Genomic DNA, 23,733 nt, shown 5'->3' with positions numbered 1-23,733 from the left:
ATCCTCTTCTAAAGTAATACAAGAGAATTAATTAATGATGGAGTTAATTTTACCTGGTGAAAAAGCAGAATCTTCTCTCACATTTACAGCACAAATGTAATTAAGTTTAAATAGAACTTTCTAAATTAGTTCCTGCAAAACAAGACACTAGGAATGATGTTGGCTATTGTGAAGAATGGAGATATATGTGTTTCTGCTTTGTACTAGCAAAATGAGTCTAGATTCTATCAGAAGTTGGCATGCCAAGTTATGACAATATTAAGAAACAAATGCTCTAGCCCCCTACTAGCTTAAAAGTCTCCACTGAACTCACTTCTTTTTATCAGTACCTTGTATTAGAGGACTCAAAACTGGGTGCAGCACTCTAGATACACTACCATGAGGGTAATAGTCACATTTGTCAATCAGCTGGCTGTGACCCTTCCTGTTAATGCTCCTAGCCCAGTCTTACTCGAGACAGCAATGTACCAGGCAGCACACTCAGCCTGCTGTCTACCAGGACCCCCAGATGCTCTCCAATGGAGCTGCTCCTCAGCACGTATTCCTTCCCAAGTGCAGGATTTGGCATTTGTCCTTATTGCATTTCACGAGATTCCTGCTGTCTCATTCCTCCAATCTGTCTAGGTTCCTCCAAAGAGCAGCTCACCCAATTTTGGCATCACCTGCAAACCTCTTGAGAGCACATTTCATTGTGGTTTATTGATGAAGCTGTGAAACTGGACAGGTTTCAGGATAGATTATCATCAGCCTCCAGGTTACAACATGACCCATGATCCACTAAGCCTAGTCATTCAAGGAGGGACTTCTTTTTTTAATCCAGTTTATTGTCCACAAATCTAAACTGTGATTTCCTTGATACAATACTTCAAGTGCAACCATACTTTCAGATACAGTTACCTAAAGACAGAAAAGAACACAAGTACAGAGCTCTAGGCTGAATTCGATGCCTGGCTACATGGCTAGATCTTTCAAGTACAGCTTGGAGAGCACAACAGAGATGTGTTACTGCCTAAAGAGCTGCAGGATCAAAGATTTATCCAAATAATTTGACAGAATACTTCAGTACAAAGCATGGCCTTCTAAAAGTTTCCAAGACCCATTCCTAATCTGCGTTTTTGCAGTCTACATAAGAGCATAGCTCGTAGTCCAAAGTGAACTTTTTATTAGAAAGAACTTCTAAGAAATTCACAATCATTGTTTTGTTTTTATTACAGCTATCTTATTGACATGTTTTACAATCATCTTTAGAGATCATCTAGATTACAGGAGTATAACAGAGTAGCAGAACCAAATGTTTCGTTGTATTTAAAGTACTTATTGAGGTTCAAGATGGACAGGCAGAATAATTTTCATTCCAGAAAGTAGCAAGATGAAGTAATTTCCTGTTGAATAAATTAAGATTGTGACTGAAACCCCCAAATATTAAACAGAGTCCTGATCAAAACAGACCAAAATCAAAAGCTCATATTAATGAAACTAGACATTTATATATTTGGAAATGCTACAAGAGATGCTAGCTAATTTTGTTTATTAGACAATATTAAAGTAAATTACAAGAGCAAAGAAGTTCTTACTGATTCATGTAGAGAGGACAGTAATTGCCACCCCCCTCATATCAACAGCAATCGATAAAAGGCAATTAAATCAATGTTAGAAAACTAAAGGTATATCAACGCATATATTTTTTCACCTGTTAAAGGCACATTACCTAAATGTAATTTGTTGTTTTAACTTGTTTTGAACAGTGCTTGCCATCCAATGGGGAAAATAGCTCTCCTATTCACTAACTTCAGAGGTTCTCTTGGTACCTCATAGAGTGTTGCTTGTCACTGCTTTAGTTTAAGAAAAGAGGACCCCTGGTGGTCTAGTGGTTAGGATGCAGCGCTCTCACCGCTGCAGCCCGGGTTCGATTCCCGGTCAGGGAACTCCTCCAGGCAGATGGAGCTTGTCAGCCCTGTAAGGCCATCCATCTAAGAGAAGGTCACTCTAAACAAACCCACGTCCTGAGGACCTCGCTGCCATCGTCCAAGCTTGCTCGGCCCTGGCAGATGAACTTCAGGATTAAAGGGTGGGCTCAGTTCAGCGCACACTGTGTCTCACCTAAAAAATCCACTGTGCAGGCTCGAAGGGTAATGACCTTTCCCAAAATCTTCATTCGCGAAGACTGGTCATGATGATGATGATGAGTTTAAGAAAAATAAAACTAAAAAGTAAGTATTTCTTCCACAGTTACTTTCCGAATCTTAGTCCCTCCTCTGCTCTCAGAAATACTAAAGGAGTCTATGCCTACCAATTTTTAACAGAACAATCTGCTTTTCCTCAATCGAATCTTCTTCTGTCTGCTTTTGCTTTTAGTTTACTGACTCTTGTGAGAATCTCAAGAAAGTATGTTGGAGGACTATGGTCATGGACCAGTAGCTTTCTGTTCCACTTTTTTTTTTCTTAATCTACAAATTTCCACATTATTTCCATAAAACCTGCTTAACACTACATTGTTTATCTGTTATTTGCAGGATGTGTGAGTGCACACGCACATTTCTAACCAGTGATGCAGAAGCACTTGGTTTTGCTATTGCTAAGCAAAAAGAGTACAGTACACAATAACTTGCTCTTTATTATGTTCCTCCAAAAACGCTGTCAGAGAAATAAGCAGGTTGACCTTTAGAATGCACAAGGGTTTCTGACAAGATTGTCCATTGGGAAAAAAAAAGTACTCCACACACCTTAGTTGCGTTGTTCTGCTCTTTTAATTCTTAGTCCATTGCTAATATCACATGAGTAAGAAAAATAATGAACTGAATAAATGAAATAACTCCTTTATTAATATATGTAGATTAATTGATTTTCACTGTGTTATCCCACAGAATGCCATGGGTGTATGTGGTTTTCTCCCCCTCAGCTGAAGACAGTTAGTTCCAGGGCAGAGTTCCTGGTTCTGACCAGGAGGAGAGCCAATCAGAAGTTAACATATTTAAGGAAAAAAAGTTGTTGTGCAGAAGAAATTGCAGCCACGAGGGCTGCAGAGGGAAGCCACTGGGCCCGGGGTCTTGCGGTCCTGGCCTGGGGCAGCCGCGGTGGGCACTGTGGTCAGGGCTGGGGCAGTCCCTCGCTGCTTTCCCCCCCTCCACTGCAGGCGGGGGCGGCAGCCACGGTCCAGGGGCCATGTGGCAGCCAACCTGGGCTGGGGCAGCAGCCATGGCCCGGGGCCTTGCAGCAGCTGCTAGCCCAGAGCAGGCAGCGGCGGTCATGGGCAAGGGGGCGACTGGGGCCAGGACTGGGGCCCTGGCCGAGGCGTGCAGCCCCATGGGAGAGTGGCCCCGCAGCCCCCCGGGCCTGCCCTGGCTGCAGGCTAGACCAGGGCAACAGAGTAGTCCCGCCACATTGCAGCTGAGCCCATGATGGAACAAGTGGATGCATAAAAATGGAGGAGGACTGCTACCCTGCCATGGGAGGCCCAAGAGGGAGTGAAGTCCTCTGGAAGATCTGTGACCCGTGGAGAGAGAAGCCATGCTGGAGCAGTTTGTTCCGGGTAGGATTCTGTGGCCCCTGTGGGGAACCCACGCTGGGACAATACCCTCTGTCAAAGACTGCATTCCATGAAAAACCATCGGGGTACAGAGACTCTGCACCCCAGGACCTGTGGCTTGGGGGAGGGGTGGACCCAAGTTGGAGGGGTCCACTGAGGACTGTTTCCCATGGGAGGGACTCACGGGACAGGGGAAGGACTCGGAGCTTTTGGTCCCGTGGTGAGGGACCATGGTGGAATAGACTGTCCTCTGCAGCCCATGGAAGAGTGACCCACAAGTGCAGCAGATATGGAAGACCTGTTGCCCATGCAGGTGAAGAAGGGTAACCCAGAAGTGCAGCAGATATAGAAGAACTGTTGTCTTATAGGTGAACTCTTCTTCCTGCACCAATGCAGGGGGAGGAAGGAGAAAGGAAGGAAGGCTGGTCGAAAAGTGTCTTTAAAATTGTTTTCTCTCTCACTCTTTAGCTTCTATCCTGTTAGTAATAAATTTTAGTACTATCCTCATGTTGAGTCTGCCTTGCCTGTGTGACCTCTCCCAGCTCTTAGAAATTTTTCATGGGGGTTTGGAATCCAGCCAGGGTCAATCCACCACGGAGAAGATTGTGGCTGAGTCTTTTCCTTATTTTTGTCTTTTCTGACAAATACATAGCAAAACAGAGACAAGCATAGAGTACAGATTTCAGTTCAAAAATATGTGCTTTTCTAAGTGGCCCAGCTGGTCATAGTTTTAGAAGCTATAAATAACACCATAAAAGGATCAAATCTATGGATCCCAAAAGGCCATTTACATGTGAGCATTACTCATATAATGGGACACTTAAATAGAGTGTAAGAGGTTTTTTTCCCTTAAGACTGCAAGATATAAGATGCAGGACTGCAATTAGGACTAAAAAAAGAAGCAAAGCCAAAACCATTTTACATTTAAACATTACAATATCTTAATGCAATTGATCCAAATTTTGAGCTAAGAATAAAATTGCAAAAGTTATAAGAAAAATACAGTGCTATAAAAATTCATATCATTCTGCATTGGCTAAAGGGTTTTTAAACAGCAGTATCAAATAACTGCATCTCCCACTTGTTCATCTTCTCATATTGCCATTTTCTTACTCCAAAGGACATAAGAACAGTAATATTTTGCAATCACTGTTTCAGAACATACTCCAGTATGCTTTCATTCAGATTCATAGCTATACCATCTGTTAATTACTTGTTCCTAGCTCTATTAAAAAGAAAAAAAAGTGAGCTCTCCCATAATGCCAGGAAATATTTACCATTTACAAGCTTTGAAAATATATCATTAAGGAAAAGTTGGTCCCAAATGCCACAAAACCCACAATACACTGAAAAATGAATTCAAGTACAATCTTAGCTTTTCAACATACAAAAAGTCTCCAATTTCTTTATCAATTTGTTTTAGTTTAACCTAAGGTTCCACTTAAGGGTTTTTTTGGATCAGGATCCAACAAAAGTGTTTTGCTGGATCATGCTACAGACTGAAATCTGTTATTAGTTAGTTTTATATAAATTTGAATTTAAGGCTTGCAAGCAATCAGACTAGTAATTTTTTTTTTTTGCAAACAAAGATGTCCTAAAGTTCAGATTTTTTTTTTTTTAAGGACAGATAAAATTAATTAAATCATCATGCTGGCTGTAAAGTTTATTAACATTAAAAATTTGATTGAATCCTACTCTTCAAACACCACTGCTTTATTGTATCAGTGTTGAGAGAAAACAAGTTTAGAGCCATAATAGCAGCCTGGGTGGTCTCATCCTACCACATGTAGTCTGTTGGAGCAGCAGTGAAGTATTGAATACGATCTAGCTACAGATTTTTAAGTCACAAGTGCCATTATCAAACTGTTTAAACTCCTTCCCACCGCCTCAAGGAAGTAGCATGTAGCATCATTAGATTGATGGCTGCCAACTTTTCCTGTGGTGCAATTCTTTCTTTTCATCATTGTTAGATTAACTTTCTTTCCAAATTAACAATGTTATACACAAATAGTTCAGTTGTTTGAGACAGAAAGCTTTTCTTTAACTTTTTTTTTTATTCCATTATCACATTATCCGTCTATTCATACATAGGTAGACAACCACTAAAGATCAGCTTCATCTAAAACAAAATAATAACTGTATATCCTCTTTGCTCTGGAAAACCAGAGAAAAGACAAAGGCATGCCTAATGTAGGGGAGCTATAAAATTAAATGGAAGATTTCCAAATATTTGGCAAAGCACTTCTTCTAAGAGAGAACTGATCAAAACAAAATGAAGAGATCAGAGTGGGATTCTCCATCAGGGAGGATTGGTCATGGAGCTAAATACAACCTTTATACTGTTAAATTCCCCAGCAGCAAAAGCTTCAAAGCTAGTTACAAAATTATTGATTTTAACTTTCACAGAAACTCGGCACTAAAAGTAACTATTGTTCATTGTCACTGCACATTCAACAATCCTTTTAATGAACTGAAGAAACTCCTCCTTAAAACTTTGAGATTTTTTCTTTCCTGCACCTATCGGAAAACTTGGAACTTCATCACTTTCTAGCATAACCTGTCTCACAGAGAATTTAACCTATTACCTGTGCCAACTTAATCATTTACCTTAGATACAATTTTTTCTGTCTCTTGATCATATCTCACTCCTACTTTCTGTTTTGCTGTGCTAGCTTCCTCTCACAAGAGAGGTTCTCCATCTCCGTGGCTGTCCAAGTACATTCATTACCTTCTGCCACTTTCAATTCAACCTCTTAACCTCTAACCCGATGAGCAGAATGTCATAAATCAAAATAAGCTGTCACAGGCTCTGATCCCTGTATGAAACAGGCCAATTACCCAACAGTCACAGCCCCAGATATAAAGGGGCAGGAGTTATGTCCATCAATCTTACAAAATCAGCAGGAACACCAATCCTTCAAAGACTTTACCATCCTTCACCTCAGACACTCTATAGTAGCAGCTACACTGGTTGTGCCAGCATGCACTTCAGTCAAATTCATCTCAGTTTGAGTACTAAATGTAAAACCAAACAAAAATAATAAATATAATTCATGTAATTAAAGTGCCTAACGGTGCCTTTCAACTTTTGCAAAAGAAGCCATTCTCATAGAGGTTGTGGTACTGCATTTTTTAAGTTAGGGTGGACCCTATCTCTCCTCTGTCTTGATTGCTGCAGCCTAGGTCACCTCAGGGGGAGAGACCTACCCCTCCTGCTCTCAAGGCAAAGGAAGGCTCACTTTCAGGACACCCACCACACTGGTACGCAAATTTTTAGTCTACCTCGTTGGTGTCTGTCTTCCTTTCTGCTCTTAAAAAAAAAAAAATAAATCAAGGTTCTAAATGCCCCTGAAAAATTATTAGGCCAGAAAACAAAAACGTGTGGCCATAAGTTCATAGACATTAGGTTGTTAAAATATTATATGTCATTCTGCACTGGATGTGAAACTGCATTCTGTCTGGGCTATGAACAATTCTAATTTCAAGGAGAGAAAAAAAAAGGAAAAAAAAAAAACAACACATTTCGGAGATTCTTAAAGAAAAATAAAATGATTTTGAGATGTCTGTAAAGTAAAATGATTTTGAGACATATACATAGAGTGTGGCAAAGACAGGAGAAAGTTGTATAGAACTAAAATGGTTTTGCCTTTTCAATCCAATATTACAGTGGTTTTGAGCACCACTGTAATAGGCGTGATACATCTGCTCACTATCATCTGTAGTATTTCCAGTTCATGGTGAGAACAGATGGAGCCTCAGTAATCCTCAGCAGATCTTATTGATCTATGTTTTGGAAAAACATCAAAACTGGAATACACACTATTTCATTGATGGAAAAAAACCTCAGTTCCTGACAAAAACAAAAGGCCAAGCCACAAAAGAAAACTCTGTTAAAAGAACTTCTTGTTTTTCTGTATTTATTTATCCCACTAGTTTTGTTTGCTTTTTGTTTTTCCTTTTTCCCCGCCTCAGATATTTCAGATGGAGGTTTTGTTTCTTGGATGGTTTATGTTACAGCTGTAAAACAGCAGGGCAGGCAACTAATAACATTCAGAGCATATTACTATTTTTAAATAGTAATGGTTAACCAAAGCAAAGGATAATCTCCTTTGCTTGGTATTTGTAGGTTTATGCACTTCACTTTCTGTCACTTACTAATGACATGACATCAGCAAATAATATTTTCAAGAAGCTTAGATATAAGGTACAATACATAGTTATCCCTGGAGCAGTTCAGGAGTTCAGGGAATAAAATGCAATCTAGTCCACCTGAACTCTTCTGCTTCCCTTCTTTCCTTTTGCCTCTTTATGGGTGCCTCATGTTGCCCATTTACCATCTGACCCAATGCAAGTTTATGTTTTCCAAGTAAGACAAATGCACAGCCTATATGTGGCATTTAGACATAGAGCCCAGATAAATAAATTAGCATTCTGCCAATGCATAACAGCAAACCTTCAAGTAGAGCTTACTGACTGTGTCTGATTGCATGTTCCTAAGAGCCTTGTTACAGTCAATAAAAGGCACGTGAAGAATGATGACTGTGTTAGGAGAGGAATATGTTTCCACAGAGAGAAATTTATAAATTACGGTCACTAAACTTTCAACATAACAGTTATGATAACCTTTAAAGATAATCTAGGATATCACTTTCCTACAGAGTCACAAGACTGAAGGTAATCACTTATCCTAGATGTAATATTTAAACAAACCCTGCTTCGAGTTTTCTATTTTGTGAACCTATATAGGATAAACAGCACATAGTCTAAAAAGGTAATTGGAAGAACAGTTGTAATTTCTGGCTGTTGTTCTGTAACTGTTCCTATTGCAGTAGATTAAATAGCAGATGTGACTTGCCTTTGGAAAACAGCTTAATAAAGTATCAACGTCCTTAACAAAGCAAAAGCTAAGAAGTAGAACCTTGAAAGTAATTACTGCTAGATAGAGAAACAAAAAGAAGAAACTTTTTCTTTAAATAATAGAGTACATATTTAAAAAGATTCTGCAATTAGGTTTTTGACCTCGAGTATAAACTTGGATGTGACTTCACATGAATACAGCTGTAAAGATCAAGATGATTCCTTAGGGCTGAACGTTTTGGAAATCCAAAGCCAGAGTGACTGAAATAGCTATTTGTCTTTTTACTGAAACCTCTGAAGAGGTGCATACTCATAGAAAGTTATCTATTTCCCAAAGTTTTTTCCCAGTCTTTTATTTTATTCCTACTCCAAAACTGAAAGATCTAAAACTTACAAGATTTCTTATTCTATCTATCCTAGATGATCTACAACCCTAACTTTAACGTTGAGCAGGATTTTCTGCCCATAGTGTTGCATCCCTTTTCCAGAAAACCTCTCTCTTTTGTTCACAAGACTTCCAAAGTATTTCTTCACTTCTCTATTTTGCTCACGTCCTGTTATTGGGTTTTGAGAAAACTGATTTAGTAACAACAAGTAAGTTTAACAACAAAAAATTGTTAAAAGCATAGGGATTGTTGGTTGTAACCCCGTTACTATTTCCCATTTTATCACACAATAGTTAAAATGGATTTTGTAATTTTCAGAGTTCCCTGTTTGAACGCACAAAAACCTTTTTATTACTAGCCTTGAGTTATGCTAAATAATTTTTATTAACTCATAAACAATGATAATTTCTTGAAAAGCTTAAGTACTATCAGACTTTTCCTATTAGTCTCAAAGTAACTTCAAAAATGGTAATAAGCTTACAGAAAAAGGTGTTAACTAGCTAAGAAAATATTAGGCTCTGAAGTTTAGATGGAAATTTATTTTCAAAATGCTTACTGGTTACTTCATGGTATGTTCTGACCTGATTAATCTCTGAGGATGTGAACAAACACTATCACCAAATCAGTTATACATGTGGTTTCCAGAATTATGACCATTTCTAGAAAGATTTTTCCTGTACTCTGAGATGAACTTTTTCAGTACTACAGTAGCCATTAATATGTAAGTTAAGAACTTGGCATTTAAAGTAAAGAACACTTGGAGGAATTTTACACAGACTTTTGGATTAGTCAACTGATTTAAGTATCAACTAAGAGCTACAGTTAACAATAGTTGCTGTAACAACTGCTCACAGAAGCATGACAAATATAACCTATAGAAATGTATTCAGAAAACAAGAAGTATACTTTGGTTTGCCACTGCCTTCATAGTTATAAGACAACACAGCTTGACAATTATTACTCTCCAAAGGCTTTTCAACAATCTTTATGAAGCTAGCTGATTTAAGTCCAATTATTAAGTAACAAACAACCAAAAAAAAAAGAAAAAAGAAGTAAGAAATCAAATCAGAATTAATCAGTTTGGAGACTTACTTGCCACTTCATTTCATGTCCAGCCCAGGATCTATTAAACTGACAAGTATCTCTTCTTTGTCTTCAACAGATTTTGAGTTAGAATATCTATCTCTGCTCTGGCTTGCAGACTGCAAGGTCTGAGGAAGGAAGTCTAGGCTGTTTTCTTTTTCTCTTTACCTTTTTAGATAATAAACAGATGCCAGTTCAATCTTACTAAGGAGGATTTCTTAGAAATAGGTAATCTGGAATATTTAAACACCCAGGACTCTTCCTTCCATTTTAGTGGCATGTTCACTAGACCAGCACCACATCTTTGTTATCTTTCTTTTTCTGGACTAGCAAGTCTGTCAATTTGGGCTGCACTGACCTACCCCTTTCCTGGCAGCCCTCAAGTTTAAAATTTCCTCTGAGCTAGATCATACAATGTTTAATTTTCTCAAATAAGGGATGGGATGGCAGAGCTGTCACCATCTGTGGGATGTAGGAGATTCCATGGCATACACTGTACAACTGAGCAGTATATTCTTTTTATGGATGTATCTATAGCCTGAAATAGAAAAAATGCCAGGTCTCAATTTAAACTGTCTCTCATCTTCTAAATGACACTCTGAAGCATCTAATGGATAGCATTATGGATCTAAAAATAAACTCCATGAACATTTTGCATGCAATTAAAAAAATAAACACAATAAATGCGTCTCTGTGTGTTTGCTTACGCACATGGTCTCCTTGCCTAAGGTAGAACGTAGAGTCCACACATAAGGTTTAGAAGCTGAGTTTTGCACATACTAACCTGTATGGCCCAGGTCTCTTGCAGAATTAGAGTTATCACTGATCTTAACTTTTTTTCTCCTGCAGTTTCAGTTAACTCAGACAACTGTCTAAATACCACATCATATAACTGCAGTTTCACAATTTCACAAAAAGAGAAATACTTAAAAGCAAATTCATTATCATTAGCAAGCTCATTGAAATCTTTTGTAAGAGAGTGTAAAATGACAGAAAATTAAATATTTCTTACTTTGAGTGACTAAACCTCAATAACAAATTAACCTTGTTTCTGCCAATTAATTGTGCTTCTTTCGCATGTTGGTACTTGTTTAAAAACTGTGATTCTTGGTCAGTGCAATCTGGTATTTTTCAGAGCTGTTCTTAAGAATATCCAGAAATCTCATGGTTAGTATAGAAAAGCACATAGTAATTACAGTAATTTCACTTAGAAAAAAAGAGACTTCCCATCTCATTGAAATTCTACCATAGTAGTACAGATTTGCCCACTTCTGCAATTTGAAATTTCATTTCTAAAAGATATTTGGAGTTTGAAAATTTTTTCTTCCCCAGATACTGACAGCATTAGGGAATTGGTTTGCAGAAGTGCTAAAAGTCAAAGCACTTTTTTTTGTTGTTGTTTCTAGGCCTTCATTTGCATATGTGCAGAACACCTAGTATTCCTAATTAATATTAGTAACAAGTCATGTGAGCCCACAAATATTCAGAGCATGTAAACAACAACAAACTCATTCCAGTTATCCAGAGAGTGCAGTATGAGCTTGAAGACTCACTTTCCTCAATTTCCTCACTTTCAGTACCATTTAGGAATAGAACATTGGCTTTGTGCAATAAGCATGCGATTGATACTTTTTTTTAACTTAAAAAGTGCTTTAGCAAAAAAGATAAAACCCCTAAGAAATTATCTTAATTTAAAATTATGTTCAGTGGGGCATCAGCCTAATTTAAAAGAAACAATGCTCAAATGTTTAACTCAATATTTGGAAACACTACCTATTGAACACTGTCTGAGTGCAGGCTTTCAGCTTAGAACTGAATGAAGGCAGTTGCAGTAGGTGTTTGGTTCCCCCTACTCCACTTTAAAAGGGACATTGGTTTTGTTCTCATTTTTGTTTATAATCCTAGAAAATAAAAATAATTCTGGATAGTAACCCAATTCCCCTCCCAGTCTTTAACTCCTTCTTATTTTACAACTGGAAAATTCGTATTTTTCCACATTTTTTTGTTTCATCCCTCAAATGAAAAATGTGATGTTGGAGCCCTCCCGTCTCCCATTTCCCATCAAATACTCTTTCTCCTTCCAGTTGGCTGTAGCATTCTCTGCAGTAGCCAGCATGTTCTACTGATAGCTATAAATTTTAACTGGAAATAGTTAGTTGTAAACAAAATCATATCAAGTGGCTTTTGCACAATTAGACTTTTTAAGGCACACATCCAAATAAATGAATGGGAATAAGTCAAATCATTCAATAATCCCCAAACTGAAACAGAATTAAGGTTTCATAAACTGAAGTTTTTAAACCCTTCCCCAAAACTCAATGCAATAACAGAAAATTTAATTTTAGTAATTTGTAATTGTTTCAAGTGTATATTATCTCTTTACTACTAGATTGAATAGATTGACTGAGATCCCTTTAATCTTCATTGTTATAATCAGAAACTATTAGGTGTGAAATTAGTGTTGCAACAGCTTCAAATTTCATCTGCTGAGGGATATTTCTTTTAAAGCAGCAGAGCATAGGTTAATTGCTTCAAAAGAGTTGAAGAATATACTTTTTCCAGATTACTCAACAATCTTTTTATTTATTGGTTTTAAACAAGGGTGTAATTTAATCCAGTTATTCAACTTTTGTCAGCAATTTCACAGTTTAGCATAACATTTGCAATTTAATTAAATGCTAATAAAATACATCACTCATATCACCTGCAGACCAGGATGTGGGTGGCTCAATTACTTCAGTGTTTACAGCTCACTGAGTTGTGAAGGGCAAATGGAAACTTTTTCACATTACTAAACAGCAGTTAAATTTGAGAACTTGCACTGGAGGAAGATATGAAGTTTCCAAAAATAGAATAATAAACAGAGAGGCAGAATGAATATATCAGTATTCTCTTATGATAAAGGCAAAGAAAGAACTCAACTCTTATTAATAATTAGGACATATTTTAAAAATGAGAAAGATAGCATTTTAAGAAGAAAACCTGATTTTTGTTGTGCTATTAATCAGTACATGTCTATTAATCAGACATTAATCTCATATTTCTTATGATTTTTATATATATTTCCATAAGGCAACTTTTAGGTGGCTTGTTAGAATTATTAATTGCTTTCCCTCCCTATGTTGATTGCTTTTTATTTTAAGTAATTAAAATATGCAATAGGTCATCAATAGCCTGATGAAGTTCACAAGTATCCTTGGCATTTTTCCTCCAAGTTCTGAGGTACTCAGTTATGAGTTAAGTCTGTTCTATCATAAAACATCTTCAATATCTGCTAACTTAAGGGAAAAGTCAGGAAAGCTTCAGTAAAAGCTTCTCACTTTCCTACATAATGTTCCTTTTCTTGGACTGATGCCAACAGATTTTTATAGCTACAGATACCAATATCTGAATTCAATTGTAGTACTTTGAGAAAATATTTAATTCAGTTTGAGTTCCTCATGCATAACCTGGACATCACTCTTCTTTTTTTAGCTATCTCAAAAAACAGCTTCTTTTCTCAAACAGCTATCACTTCAGAAAACTGAGTTTAAGCACTCCCGTTCTCCAGCTGCAAGGGCCAGATAGTGGCCATTGGTGTGGTAAGCACACAATAGGACCCCACAGGTAGGGTTTGAGACTTCAGTCAGGCCATTTTCGCTGTCCCACTGCCCCTCTCAGGGGACACAGGCATGGCTGAAGGAGTTCACAAGGTGACACAACACCAGGTAACCTGCATCACGTTCAGTCTTGGCTGGTATTCAAGTGGCCAGTGGTGTGAAGCAACTTAAGCAAGTACACTTTGGAGAGTTATCTCGGCTTCCCTGGTACAGAGGACTGCTCTAACAACAGACTAGGTTAGTCCTCTGTGCAACAGCTAGAGAAGGGGAGGTCTGCAGTGAAGTTGTAGCAGGAATGGTAGAAAATGCCACAGCATACTGCTGTGTCAATATAGGGCAGGGGAGCAGTTGCAGAGGAAGTTCAGAATAAATAAATGGTAAACCGGAAAGACAGCAATAACATTGCAGGTATTTATGGACATTCTTCCAAAGTGTTAAGACAACACAGGGGAAAACTACTGATATGCTCATGTGGAAAAAAGAAGAAAGGAGAGAAGAAAAAATTGGAAAGCAAAAAACCACTGATCTCTCTTCAAAATAAAGAAAAGTGTCTTTCTTCACTTGTAAGCATATGTAAGGTATTATGTAAGGTATTATTTGTGTCTGCATCAAGCCTGGGATAAAATATTTCACCAAAGTCAAAGTGACTTTGCCTCCAGTCCTTTGTACCAAACGACCGCTGTGCTTTGGTTCATGGTTGAAGAGCAGCTGCTGACAACACTTTAGAACAGAGATTTGAGCTTTTATGTAGAGTTACATGAAAAATACTTATCACTTACCTTCTGTTGTTGACTCATTATCCAAGAAGGCTGCACTTAGTTGAAGCAGTGGTGTCTACTGCATAGTTAAAGCTATACCTACCAGGCTATCATTTTGGCTGCTATCTTCAGTCAGTTTTGAAGCCCATCTTGACCAATATTCTACCTGTGGTAATTTGCTCCCTGCTGTACTTTCCATACATTCCATATTTGAACCATCAACCTGTCTTTTGATACAGGCCCAAATCTACTGTAGTATCTATAACAAATTCATCAGTAGATCAGAGTTGCACATGCTGAATTATGCTGCAAGGAAATCCTGGGAGATAAAGTCAGTATATTTTTGCATTCTTCCTATGATAAGAGACAACCCTTCACAGTGATATAAAGACAGTGATAAAAAAATTACTTTAAAAGTAAATAACAGACAAACATCACTTTGCAATATCTACTGCTCCTCCAACTAATTTGGGTGCTGTAAGTCACTCTTCAGACTGATGAAAAAGCAACTAGTTAGATTTTTCAGTATGTGATGGCACACAGGAGGCACAAGTTGAAACTTTATCCCTGAGGAAGAAACAGTCCTGTGAGTGAACTCCAGTCAGATCACTTAAAGAAAAGACTAAGGAAATGGCCACTGGGAACCTTAAGGGGATGCAAATATTTTATGTATGATGACAAAGAAGGAGTACTTTAACTAGCAAATTAGGCATTCAGAAATGGGAAGAGCTATATTAAGGAAATGAAGACCAGAACTGGGCATGGTAGGGGTGGCATTAAAAGAAAAATATGGAAACAAAAGCAGAATAAATATACCAAAGAGATTAACCGAGCAAGATAGTACATAAGAAAAGACAAAAAATATAGAATTCTAAATTTGCTCTTAAAACCTGATTTAATATTTGTATTTTTTATGTAGTCTGGCTAGTCATATCCACTTCGGGTTTTCTTATTCTTATCCTTTTTTTATTCCTTCTCTTTCCCTTTGTTTTATAATCCAACAAGAGCATGAACAAAATCTGGTGTGGCTACATACATCTAATTTTGTGGAACAACAAAAAGAAAAAAAGTGTATTTTCCTCACAGTTTTTCATATGGTTTATCAAAACTGGGAAGCATGAGTTACTAGAATCAGATCTATTTTTAATAAACACTATTACTTCACACGAAGAAAGGAATTATCAGAAAAAAAATAAATTCATTATTTAAAGTTGAAGTCTAGTGTCACATTCCCTCTGTCCTCTTTTTCACTGCATTTTTCAGCTTCCACATTAAAATGCCTTTGGAGGCACTGCAATGTCACACTGCGCAAGTTCTATCACCATCCATACACAGTCTGTGACATCCCATGTTATAGATGTTCATCCTAGCAAACTACATTCGAATGGATGACACAGAATGAATGACAAAGGAGAAAGCCAAACACATTGAAGGCTGATGATTTTCACCCAGGAGTAAATTCCAGTAAGTAAGCACATCAATCTGTAACTGCAACAGTAGTAAAATTGGATTGTGATAAACAAGTTGATTTTTGTCTTCCATCGTATTACTGTAAAACACAATTCAGAGAGCTTTTGAATAAATACGTTTAAAATAAATTATTTCTAAGGGTTTATTCTGATTGCATCATTTCAAAAAGCTTATAAGACCATCAATTTTGCATGAGCTTGACAAAAACTCATAACATGTTCCTACATGTTTTCATTAGTTAATTGAGCTTATAATCAGGGAGAAAATATTAAAATTTTACAGAAACTTCAGTATGGGGAAGTTGAGGAAGAGTAGAAAGTGTTATGGGTACATAATCAAACTATTTTAGAGAGATTAGGTTTTTACCTAAAAAAAAAAAAAGGAATCATATGCTTAAAAAAAATTAAGACAAGGAAAAATCTTTTACCTTGAGGAGTTCTTACTGTAGTAGAGTCAACAAGTCTGAAGATACAGCATGCAAAACTTGCAAGGGGAATTTTATGGACTGAGCTGTGTAGTAGGAAGTCATAATAATCTCTGAATAAGGTCAAACCAGGATATTTCTGCGATGTAAAAAATTATGCCCTGCTAATCTCTTGAATACTTCAAATAAGTCAATAAAACAGTGGTACAGGGACAAAAACAAGCAACTAAAATAAAACCCCAGCCTTAGGGAGTCTTTAATATTTCAGATTAATCAGATGAGTATCAATTATTTAAATAATTGAGAAGAATTAGTTATCGATTCCAAGGTTTTTACATATAACACTATAGAACTCATGAGTGGTAGCATATATGATGTTACTACATCCTCAACATTGGTTAAAATGTCCTATTTAGAAGTGGAAAGAGGCTAAAGTGAAGTTTGTCTTGTTTTACCTTTTTTCCCCTGTTAAAATTTTTAGGCATGAAATCTTTGTGATTGATTAGAATTCCATTGAATTTATTGTTTTAAATTTTTGAACTTACTTACAGGACTTTTGCAATTACCCGTTTTGCCTTCAAGGATTTTCTGCAAATTAATGAGTCATCAAATATCAAGACTAAAAAAGCTACTACAAAATACTTATTAACTAATCAAAATCAAATAATTAAGGTCACAATAGAAGAATTACTTGATAAATCAGCATTTTAACAAATTATTATTTTACATCCCAAATTAACACATCACATTATAAATCAGTCTCAGGGTCAACAGAAGAATGAATTACATAATGTTAATTCAGCATAAAAAAAATTGTTTTCCTTTAATCTAAAATCCCAGACGGTATTCTAGCCAGAACAGTAATCCTGACCTAAAGGACACCCACTGCCTTTCTGATTCTTTTGCTTAAGTGAGGTTTCCCAGAACAAGCAGTGCAATCAATTTAGTCGGTCTTAAAGAACCCAAAATAGCTACTCTAGCTCAGCACTTCAGTATTTTCTCCTCACATTTCTGCTCGGGAGTGACTATTCTCTTCTTCTTCCCACTGTACACTGCAACACTAATCACATACAAAGGCCTTTTTTGGGGTGACAAATAAACTGCTCTTGCAGTACCATATGTCAGATTCCAGTAATCCTTCTTTAACTTTTGTGGTGATTAATGATTTTCAAGTGTCAGTTGTGAGGTTTCTGAGAGATATTCAAGGTACAACATAAATTGTGTACATATATTTCTGTAGTTGGTTGTAACATCAAAGACACTGTCTTAATAAAAAAAAAAAACAAAAACCAAAAAAAAACAACAAACCCTAAATGAACCAGGTGATATCCTTGACAGACCCCTGTTGTGACACACGAGTTACATAAGTTTGAAGTAACCTCAAGGGTTAATCAGATAGCACCACTCTTTACTACTTCTCAGTAGTTTCCTGAATGTGTGGAGTGGCTATTTATGAGTATGTATATATGAAGTGCCTTGGTTTTGCACAGAATTAAATAAAAATAACAATCTATAGAAATAGCCACAGCACCTCATGGACATTTAAGTATGTTGCAACATGAAACGTGTTATTTTGGGTAAAAATCCAATTTTTACTGGGGTCTTGATTTCTTCATTGCTGGTAAAAGTATTTCAATAAGCAGACTGTGTTGTAAGATGCTATTTTCTCTGTTTCATGTTCTCAGCTTTTGCAGTAAGGCTTCCTTGATCTCATGAACATTACTGGTCGTAGTAGGTAACTCAAAGGTTTACAGGGACTATTGAGAGGGAAAAAATATATGTTTAGACAAGAAGAGGAAGGTGGGCATGATTCCTGGTCCAAAGAGCTTACAATTTAGATGTTACAGTTGACCTACCGAAATGGTTTTGCTCTAGCAGCTGTACAATGTGCAGCACTGACAAAGAACTGCTCAAGCAGCCACAGCAGGGCAGCTGTTCTGCTACAGCAGACGATCCCAGTCACAGCTCACTTCTCAAGTGAAACACCACAAAACCAGTTTTTCCAGCATAACCGATTCCACGGTAATGATTTTTTCCAGCACACCTGTGTACGTCAAACTTACCTACCTCTAACTTTGCTGCACATAACTCCATAAAATTAAGTCATAGTGAGAAATGTATGCAGATTAAAAAACTTGTAGAAAACAAAAGGAAACAGTGAAAGGATTATAAAAGCAGATTAATACAGAAGAGGTCACATCCAACTTGCCAGCCAGTTACTCAAACCTTATGCAGTCACGACACAAAAGATGAGCGTTCCTTCCTAAAGGGGAGCTCTAAAGATGTTTTGCAGAGTATCTTCAAAGCAAGAGTTAGAATATTCAGTAAAATAAGAAGTACATAGGAAATCAACTCCTGGACCCTCAATTCAGTTTCCAAAAAGAGTTGAAGTACATATAGTTATTTTAGCTATTGTGGGCTTGCACAGTCTGTAATGCTTCTGTAAGAAGCATTTTTTGAAAAGTTAGAAATTCTTTTTAAGAAAACAAACAAAACCATTCAAGACGTTTTCTCAGAACATGAAATAGATTAATTTCTTTCTGATCTAAACAGCATCTAAGCTATGGAAAAAGTTTGAAGACTCTAAGGACTGCTATCTTTTCCTTAAATCTTGCTGGTTTGCTAAAAAAAAAAAAAAAAAAAAAAAAGTAAAAAACCCACTGTCAGAAAAAAGGCTTCTAAGCACAATTTCAAAGGAATAATATCTCTGGCAGTTTGCAACCCCCTAGAGAGCAGGCTTACTTTTCCAGTGTTAACAGATTGTTCATACATCCTCCAAAGGAGTAATATATGCCTAAATCTTAGACTTCCTCATTGTGATTACAATGCTTATCAGAGCCAAGAACCATTTATGGTAGAGATTTCAACAGAAACTGAAAGTCGATTTATATTCCTTGTAGTTATAGATGGAATATTTTGTTTAAAAGTACTGATTAGCACAAGTTTGAAGTGCAGTGCTTTCTGGAAAACATGTTGAATTGGAAACTTAAGATTCACTGGCAGTCATATTTAGGGGTTTTTTTAATATAAAAATAAATGAAAAAACATCAAAACAGGAAAATACTTGGTGGCAACAAGTTTCATGTGGAGCTTTGACAAGTAAAGCATCTGCAATTTTAATTTAAAATGTTTCTACATACTTTTCAGATATAAATCACTCATTTTCAGTATGCATGATGAGCACTGAAGCCTGTGAAACTAGAAGTTTTCCACGCTAAATTGGCAAAAAGTTTAATACAAACATAAATTTGTACTTCTTAATGCATTATACAGTTATGTTGTAGAACTCCTTGCCAAGAAACAGTCATACAGATTAAAAAGTTACAAGACAAAAATGAAAAGAAAAAAACCAAAACCCGCCAGACATATTAAATGCAGAGAGGTGGTATCTTTTGACTTTAGAAGTCCCCAAGATACACATTGTTTGGTACTGGAATATGGAGGAAGTGCCAGTAAGATGATTTTTATGTTCTTTCACACCTTCCTTAAACACTGTCAAGGCTGCTCACAGAGACTGGATTCACAGTGACAGGAATCTTTTACATCAACTCCTCCACTACCCTAAAGCAAAATTAAAGTAAAGTTACAACCAGGACTGAAAGATAAATTATTATTTTCTACTCACTATTATGTGTTCACAACAGGGTGGTAAGTGTCAAAAGATACTTGCAATTTTAATTTCAAGAAGCAAAAAAGATATATTCTATGTAACTGAGAAAACTAGGATCCACTTGTGGAAAAGACAGGTAACACTTGTAGTCAGGTCATATTTGTAATCTCAGTCTAACCTTTTTAACCTAAGCTTCTCATCAAATTTTCATATTTTTAGATGATCTCTTTACTAGCTCCAAATTTCCTACAGTGGGAAAACAGCCAACTTCTACTTTGTTTATGACTTCACCTTTCTAATCTGATCTTCTCCCATGGTATTGACTTTTGAAAAACTATTCTGAAGGGTTAAGCAATTTTTAAAATACAAAACCCTCTCTCCTTCTACTCAGGAATAGATGTGCCAAGTGAAAAATAAGATAGAATTAAAATACACTAGTGATATACAGGATAATATTAAGACTGCCTAGCTTCGTTGTTATGACAAATTTGATGTGTAAATTCAAGACACTAATTAGTCTCTACACTGCAAAAGAGCTGATTAAGTGGTTCACTGCTGCAAAAAGGGTAATGCCATTCCTCCCCCTCTTCTCCCCGTGTGATCCTACCTGCTCTCTGTTAATAGCTCTGGTACTTTCCTGATTGCACCATAAACTTATTTAACTGTCAACACAAAGGAGGTGGGGAGTGGGGCGGGGAGAAGAAGAAAAATCTCTTTCTGTGCTGAAGTAGTTTTCTGCAAGTTACTGAACTGATCTGGTTGTGCACATGAACAGATAAGGAATAGAACAACAGAACTAGCACAGAACATGTGGTAGCATTATATGCCCAGAAACAGAGGGAAGAGGAGGGACTGGTGAATGGTGAGGCTGACAGAGGCAACCCTTATCGATAGGGCATGGACATCCTAGCTCCTTGCAGCACAAACAAAAAAAAGCAATTATTGTCAAGTTTAAGTCGCTCTATGTATTTTATATAATGCATAGAATCCTATATTCTAGGATTCTAATCATATAATCACAGAATAGTTTGGGTTGGAAGGAGCGTTTAAAGTCGTGTAGTCCAACCCCCCTACAATGAGCAGGGACGCCAACTAGACCAGGTTGCTCAGAGCCTCATCCTGCCTGAGCTTGAATGTTTTAAGGTATATGGCATCTACCACCTCTCTGGGCACCCTGTTTCAGTGTTTCATCACTCTCATTGTAAAAAAACCCACCTTTTTTCTTATTTCTAACCCAAACTGACCCCTCCTTCAGTTTAAAACAATTACCCTTTGTCCTATTGCAACAGGCCCTGCTAAAATATAGGCAAGAGTACCACCTCTGCTAGAATAAGCTGGTTATAAAAAAAAATCTTACCTTTTTGACTATGCATTTCAAAAGACTCCATTGAAGAGTATAGAGGACATATTTTTAAGATGTTTGAACAGTAGATTCAGTAGAGAGGGTGAGTTCAGATCAAAGGGCTCATATAAGCATATGACTGACAGAGAGAAGTTTTGGCATATACAGTGAAATGAGTCAGTACGGTCACTGAGAATACCTAAATAATCCCCTAAAAACAAGTGAAATAAATAAAAGTATGCAATGTTGAAACATATTCTTACTTAAATTGCTTGCAAATACATGTAAGAGAATGACTATCAAAATAAATTAATTAAAAGCTAATTTTATTAATCCAGCGGATTTATTACTATTATTTGGGATGATTTTTTCCCTCACAATACTTTTAGTATTGGTAATGTAATGTTTATTCTGCTCTCTAATGTATTTTTACTTTTACATTTATACATTAAATGTTTAGTAGTATCTTATTCATAGTTTTGGACACAAAAATATTCTTAAAAATCAGTTCCTTCACAATCTCCAGTGTCTCACCCAAAGATCTTCTCCAAGACGGTTTTATACTTAACACTTTAAGTGGAGAATGTTAAAAATCCTTCAAAATCATACCACACATTTAAGGAAATCAGACTGGGAAATAAAAGGCTAAGCAGCAGTACTGCAGGGAAAGTTCTGATAAACAGATTGAACTATGCATTGTAAAAACTGACCCTGCTCTGTCGAATGTCATGAGCTGCAGGAGAATTTCCACTGGATTACTCTGACAAGTTTTAGTCAAATAAAGACACACATAAAATTAGGTCAAGCTGAGAGTATGACAAGAAAATTAATAAGCTTAGAAAATGTGATTTGTGAGAAAGAGCTGGGCTTAGGGAGAGAAAAAGGGTGAAGATATATGGGAGCTGTATGCAAGTGTTTGAAGTGATATTACAAAAAGAATGAACAATTACAAGGTTTCTACATCTAAGGCAGTTTGAGAAGTAACTGGCTTACTGTATAGTAAAGGAAACTTGGGTTAGGCACTGGGAACTGACCCACTGCGTGAGCTATTAAATTAATCTAGCATAAGGAAAACATATAAACCAATGTTGAATTTTGAGCTGGAAAGCTTCTGAAAAACAGATATTCTTGATATTCATCTGTGCAAGTATTGCCCATCATCCTTGCAACTAAACAAGAATCCTATCTGCCTTTCTTGACAGTGACTCCAGTCACACACTTCTGATGTTCTACGGCCAAAGTACAGTTATTTCCTAGAGTTACTTCAGGAAAGTTGGAAGAATTGAGGAAGGGTGGGGAAATCCCAACTTTTTCATAAAATAAACCCCCCAAAACTACAAAAAGAAGAGTATCAAGTATCTATTGTTCTCTACATTAAAGAAATTGCATTTCTAGCTGAGTAATAAAAGAAATTCTAGGTTCTCCTGGTTTCACATGGGAAACTAAGCTTTGTGTCCAATATACTGGAGAGAAATATATTGAAATATATTACATTTTTGCACTCTTCAAAAAAAAAAAAAAAAAATCAGTAGGCCATAGCCATTTTTATTCATTTTTTATCATGCTGCTCTTCACAGGGACTGTTAGTCATCTTTTCAATTTCAGTGGCAAAGTAGACTTCAAGTTAAATTTGACTGATGAAAAACTGTAACTGATGAAAACTGTAACTTTACATGTTTTTTTCATAATAATACGTATATGTGTGCATACATATATATATTTATGTTCTGTGGTCATGCTGAGAGCAAGTTTCAGCTAAGAGCAACTTAAAATCAAGAAACAGTTTTAATGATGAGCAGCACATTTTTCACACAAAGAAAACAAGGACTCATGAAAAAAAAATCAGTTCTGTCATAGCCACAAGGTTTGCACTTGGGAATGAGGCATGTATGCAGGAAAAGCCATTAGGGTAAATACTGGACAAAAGAGAAATCATGGAGGTAATAGACTCCCAAGTCTAATGAAAGTTTGCATTTCATCACAGGCTTTGAACTAGTTCTCCAGAATCATAGAATGGTTTGGGTTGGAAGGGACATTAAAGATCATTGTCATAGTTTGAAATTGGCCCCCCTGAGAGGCTGGGGGGGCCCAGAGGCGATTGGGTGCCAGGACAGTGTTCCCTGGAGAGCCAGTCACCGTCCATGTTGTTCGCTTCTGCTCAAAATCATATATCACAGCCCCGGAAGCGGTTGGCAGCTCTGTCTTGGTTGTTTTGGCTGTTGGTGTCTGCTGGGTGTAGGTGTTGAAGGCCAGGGGGTGGCTGGGCTCCCTCTCTCCCCCTCCGGGGGGAAGAGGGGAGCCCTGCAGCCCCCCTAACTCTGCCTCTAGGCCAGAGTTAGAGACAGCATTGGAATGAGTGCATGTTTGTGAGGGATGCGACTCACAAACAACTGGTAAGTGGGAGAGAGAGAGAGAGAGAGAGGTCGGCCTTGCGGCCAGGCCCTCTTCTTCCTTCCCCACCACCTTTGCAGCCAAGCTGCAGAGGAGGGCTGGTTTTCCCTCTCGGTGTTTAGTGAGAGTGGATGTGAGGCTCAGCATTTAAGCAGAGCCAAGTGGACGGGCTGATAAATCAGCTTGGCGCTCGGGAAAGGACAACCAAAAACTAAGCTAAACAACACTGCTGCGTGTAGTTTAGCTTATCAAGCGTAACTACACTGCTGCGTGTAGTTTAGCTTATC

The 23,733-nt window shown here is 37.2% G+C and overlaps 1 protein-coding gene across 8 annotated transcripts in view; it reads right to left on the bottom strand.

Moving 5' to 3' along the window:
- KCNIP4 (potassium voltage-gated channel interacting protein 4) overlaps positions 1–23,733 on the bottom strand; it is a 413,215-nt gene that overhangs the window by 124,860 nt on the left and 264,622 nt on the right. Inside the window, exon 1 of one of the 8 annotated variants that reach the window (XM_017838847.1) lies at positions 16,107–16,174. The exons of the other annotated variants lie outside the window; for them this stretch is intronic. The gene's annotated coding sequence lies outside the window, so the exon portion shown is untranslated. Of the gene's footprint in view, positions 1–16,106; positions 16,175–23,733 lie in introns of those variants that run through there. 8 annotated transcript variants of the gene reach the window in all.

Source organism: Lepidothrix coronata, unplaced genomic scaffold (genome assembly GCF_001604755.1).
Source record: "Lepidothrix coronata isolate B3197 unplaced genomic scaffold, Lepidothrix_coronata-1.0 Scaffold0, whole genome shotgun sequence".
Classification (NCBI taxonomy): Eukaryota; Metazoa; Chordata; class Aves; order Passeriformes; family Pipridae; genus Lepidothrix; species Lepidothrix coronata.
This window is presented reverse-complemented; position numbering and strand designations above follow the sequence as displayed.